The sequence below is a fragment of the Ipomoea nil genome, unplaced genomic scaffold (genome assembly GCF_001879475.1).
Source record: "Ipomoea nil cultivar Tokyo-kokei standard unplaced genomic scaffold, Asagao_1.1 scaffold1834, whole genome shotgun sequence".
In the NCBI taxonomy this organism is placed as follows: Eukaryota; Viridiplantae; Streptophyta; class Magnoliopsida; order Solanales; family Convolvulaceae; genus Ipomoea; species Ipomoea nil.
Window position 1 is genome coordinate 2,274,734 of NW_017618262.1, and position 5,900 is coordinate 2,280,633.

Genomic DNA, 5,900 nt, shown 5'->3' on the forward strand with positions numbered 1-5,900 from the left:
TTGTTTTCCACCAAAATGATCTAAGATGATCCAAACGATATTTTCTTTCATAGGCCATGTGATTGGACCACCAACGTAACTAGGTGATGGCCCCATTGGAATATGAAGTTTTACCTACTCGATCACCTTCAATGGGATGTTTATTTAAATCTATAATGGTTTATGAAATACTTTGTTTATGAAAAACTGGCACACATTATATATACATTTAACAATTCATGGTGACAATTAAACAATTAATGAATTATGAGAGATAGTAGCAATTTTAAAATTCCCACTTATTAACAGTAGTCTACTATTCAATACTCACCATTGGAAATTTTAATTAAGAATCACAATTAACAAGTTCAGCAATTACTTATGGTAGTGTAGATTATGGCCTATTTGGTAAAATAGTTAGACTATCAGTTAATTTTGACTTATTTAATCACAATTAACTGTTTGACTTGTTAAACAATCTATATAAGTGTTGAATTAAAATGCTAAAATTCAAAAAACTACTCAAAGTAGTTTTTCAATCAACTTTTTGAGTAAGTAATCAGCTATCAGCTAAGATAATTTACCAAACACTTTTCTACAATAGTTATTGCTATCAAATAGTCAAACTCACTAACTCAATCAGCTGACAATCATTTCCGAAATACCTCCTATTTGAATGATGCCGTGCATTATAATATGTTTTAAAGTGTGCATTAATATGAATGATGCCGACCTTGTTTGACCCAAAAAAAAAAAAAAAAAAAAAAAAAAAAACAACTATTCCCCCACTGTAGTACGTAAGTACTTCCTCTAAAGTTTTTAGCTATTTATTCATAGTTTCTCTCCACTTATTCATTCAAAATTCTTCATTCTTCATCATCATCATATTCATATCCTCTTCTATTTGGAATTCAAGAATGGAGTTGGGCAGTGCTATCGAGTTTTTGGAGAACAGAGCCATTCTTGTCACCGGTGCCACTGGCTTCCTCGCTAAAAGTATATATATATTCACAACTATATATCAATCACCTTAGCTTTCAAGCTTTTTTTTTTTTTTTTTTTTTTTTTATGTTTCATTTTATTATTTAATAATTATATATGGACGCAGTTTTTGTGGAGAAAATACTGAGAGTTCAGCCAAATGTGAAGAAGCTGTATCTTCTCCTAAGGGCTGCGGATACAATGGCGGCCATGCAGCGTTTCAACTCCGAGGTACGCTTTTTCTACGTACATACGTTCAACTCGATCAATAGATTTATAACTTTATGTCTTTATCAATATAATGTTTAAACAATTCAAAGGTGATGAATTTTATACGGAGTAATTATTACTAACTATTAACTTTGCAATATTTATAAAACTTAATACTTATTAATTTTATTCTTTATTTTTCAATAACCATCAAACATATTAATCTACCCAAATAGATGGATGAGATCACTCATCATTTTTTTTCGGGGCATATATATATATATATATATATATATATATATATATATATATATATATATATATATATATATATATATATATATATATATTGAATTCCATTTTTGGTCCTACTGTTATAGGGGCATTTCCAATTTTAGTCCACCTTAATTTTTTTTGCCACTTTATAACCACTATTATTAAATGTGTTCCACTTTTAGTCTCACTTTTAGTATTTCCATAAGAGGTCATGTAATCTAGGGTTATTTTGACTTTCTTCAATTCTCATCCAAGACTATGTTTGACTAAAGAAATGAGAACATTAAACCTAAAACCTAAGAAACCCCGTCGGCCCATTGTTGGAACGAACGAAACGATGTAACTTTGGCTTCCCATTCTCAATGTTCGAAGAGCCATCTTCGAATATCGGAGGAGGAGGACGAAACGCCTGGATTAAAAGAGAAGAGATAAACATAAAAAGACTAAAATACCCTTTGATTATATGACCTCTTGACGGAAATATTAACGGTGGACTAAAAGTGGAACACATTCAATAACAGTGGTTGTAAAGTGGCAAAAAAAAAAAATTAAAGTGGACTGAAATTGAAAACGCCCCTATAACAATAGGACCAAAAATGAAATTCTCTCTCTCTCTCTCTCTCTCTATATATATATATATATATATATATATATATATATATATATATATACTTGCGTTCAAATGAGGACAAGTATATTATAGAGGACTGTGAGGACATATGTAGTGTGTGCCATTAGCCTGTATGTCGTGTACATGGCCGAATGTAGTCGTGTGTCACAGTTTGTATGTCGTGTGCATACATTTGTTAATTAATAGAGTCTGGGTTTGAAACCTGATGTTTACATGTATTATTGTGTGCCATTATGTATTAAATTGTGTGCTTTATAGTAATTTGTTGTGTGCCTATTATTTGTCCTCACAATCCTCTATATATTGTTGTCCTCATTTGAACTCAACCCTCTATATATATATATATATATATATATATATATATATATATATATATATATATATTGGCAGTATCTGACAATCACCTATTTTGCGAGAACTGCGAACAATTATCATCTGTCTATCTAAGATTCGTAGGGGTTGAAAATTAAGGAAAAATGTAAAGTGACATTTCTGTAATTACAGTTGTACATCTTGTAATGGATAATTCTTTCCAACTTTCACCTTTATGACAAGTTGAGCTGCCCATGGGGGCATCTTGTAATGGATAATTGATTGTGCATCTGGAAACATTCTTCAAACAGGCTGTCAATTATTTTTTTAAAAAAATATTGTGGCATTGCTATAATTACGATTGTTCATCGCGTAATGTCTGATTGTATCGAGAATATCCTTAATTACTCACTGGAATTCAAATCCCCTTTGATTGGATTCAAATAGCAGACTATGCTCATCAAAATAAAGCAAATTAAATTAAAGTGTATGACTTGCACTAATAATATTTGTGATAATGTATGATTAATCAATTGTTGTGGATCAGGTTATGGCAAAAGACTTGTTCAAAGTTTTGAAGGAGAAGTATGGGGAAAAGTTGAATAGTATAATATCAGAAAAGGTGAGTGTTGTAGCCGGTGATGTTAGTTGTGAGAAGATGGGCATAAATGACTCTCAAATGCTGGACCAAATGCAGAGGGAAGTAGACGTTGTGGTTAACCTAGCTGCAATTACTGATTATTATGAAAGGTGCATGTGCTTTTGGATGCTAAACTTCATTTATTAATTAAGTTTTATTAATGTATAATAATGATGATTATATCTATGTGTCACTCTCTAATATATCAATGTGTGTTTTACAGATATGATGTGGCCAATGGGATTAATACAATGGGACCAACACACTTACTAGACTTCGCCAAAAAATGCCAGAAATTAAAGATTTTTCTTCACGTATCAACTGGTCAGTACATACATATAATATAATAAACATAAATATGAATATCAACTTAGACTTTTAAGTAAGATTTGAATAAATGCATACTTCAATTTGATATATAAAATAATATATTTTATTTAATAATATTCAGCTTACGTGTCTGGCGAAAGGGAAGGGCTGTTAAAAGAGACACCATTCCAAATGGGTGAAACATTGAATGGAAGATGTGGGCTAGACATTGATAGGGAGAATGAGATAATACAAGAGACTTTATCAAACCTCAGAGCTCAGAATGTTTCTGATGAATCCATAACCTTAGCCATGAAAGAACTGGGCATCCAAAGGTAGTTTAGTTTACTATGGGGCAAATGTGAAATGTCTGGTCTTTTTTACTTTAAAAAAATTATGTAATATAATGGTTTTAATGACTAGTTATTTCACTAATTATATATATTTCTCCAATGAATACCAAAGAGCAAGGACATATGGGTGGCCAAACACTTATGTATTCACAAAGGCCATGGGAGAGATGCTTTTGGGGAAGTCAAGAGATAATGTGCCTCTTGTTATTATACGACCTACTATCATAACCAGCACTTACAAAGAACCCTTTCCTGGCTGGGTTGAAGGTGTCAAGTACGTACTAAATCTTCCTCAATCTCCATTATATATACTCAAATATGGTTTTTCTCATTATGATATCTGCCCTATTTGGTAACATAGTTATCTTCCAATTTTGACTTATTTGACCACTATTAGTTATTTTGGCCCTCTTTGATAAATGATTGTTAGCTGATAGTTGTTAGCTGTTAACTGATAGGGTTAATTAGATTATATAACTAGGTGATAACATTGGCTTATTGTAGAAGGTGTTTGGCAAATTAACTGTTAGCTATTTAGTATAATTTCTTTTCTAAAAAAACTAATTGAAAAAGTTGCTTTGAGCAGCTTTTTGAATTTTAGCATTTTGGAGTTGATTTTTTAACCAAGTCAAACAATTAATAGTTGTCAAATAAGGGTAAATTGGCCGATAGGCTAATATTTTACCAAACAGGGCCTTTGACTTGGTGAAACAATCAATATGAGTGTTTGATTAATTACCTTTTTGTAATTGCTCCAAAATGCTAAAATTCAAAAAGATGTTCAAAGGACGTAGCTTTTTGGATCACCTTTTTGAGAAAGTCATTTTGTATGTAATCAGCTATCAGCTAAAACCTAATTTACCTAACATTTTTCTACAATCAGCTAATATTATCAACTAGTCAAACTCACTAACCCAATCACCTAACATCCCATCATATTTTCTAATTAATTTCTTTTGTTGAATATAATAATATAACTACATATGCAGAACCATTGACAGCTTAGCACTTGGTTATGGTTAAGGAAGACTAACATGCTTCCTTGGTGACCCTAAAACCATTACAGATGTGGTGAGTGAAACTAGTAATAACTTATTCATTATATTATTAGAAAAATTTAAATCATTGTATGTATTTGAGTACTGATTATTATAAATTACAGATCCCAGCTGATATGGTGGTGAATGCCATGATAGTTTCCATGGTGGCACATGCAGATCAACGTGGCACTCAGACCATATACCACGTCGGATCCTCGGTATCCAACCCAGTGGAGTTTAGTTGGCTACAAGATTATGCTCTCCATTACTTCACAAAGCATCCATGCATAGGCAAGAATGGAAAACCTATTGTTGTTGGGAAGGTGACTGTTTTAAGCACCATGGATAGCTTCCATAGATACATGGCCATTCGTTATCTGCTCCCTTTGAAGGTTTGTTTGATTCTGAAAAAATAAAATAAAATTTATACTATTATTTATAAGGTTGAAATTTGAAATTTTACTTAAAGATAACCAATTTGATTTGCATGCATGCGTGGTTGTATTGTATAGGGATTGGAGATATTGAACACTGTATGTTGTCAGTATTTCCAGAGAAGGTGTAATGAGATGGATAGAAAAATCAAATTTGTGATGAAACTGGTGGACCTATATCGACCCTACTTATTCTTCAAGGGAATGTAAGTAATTACGTATTTAATTAATCATGTTTTTTTAATTAATTTGCACAAGAAAATCAAAGTGGTGAGAAATGAATTTTGTGCACAGATATGATGATATGAACACGGAAAAATTGAGGAGAGCTGCGAAAGAAGGGTGCATTGAGAGTGATTTGTTCTATTTTGATCCAAAAGCAATCAGCTGGGAAGATTATTTCATGAAAGCTCACCTTCCTGGATTAGTAAAACACGTCTTCAAGTGATTAATTGTTAGAATTAATATCACTTTGTTCGGGTGGCAATAATAAATCAATAATGACGTTTTAATGTGTTATATCTCCTGACATAGCAATAAAATACTTTTATCTTTATTGGCTACCTATAGTTTGGGATGGTGAACCAGCATGCATTAAATGGAAAATTTACACCAATTTTTTTTTTTTTTAGTACTATTGACCTTGTTACATGTAGCATGATACTTTCTTAACTTACTGAAGTACCACTTCCACTAAAGCTAGCTCAAACCCATGACCTCCCATTTGAAAGAGGC

General features: G+C 31.8%; 1 pseudogene; it reads left to right on the forward strand.

Moving 5' to 3' along the window:
* Positions 1–754: 754 nt before the first annotated feature.
* On the forward strand, positions 755–5,686 carry LOC109192749 (annotated as a pseudogene).
* Positions 5,687–5,900: the final 214 nt, after the last annotated feature.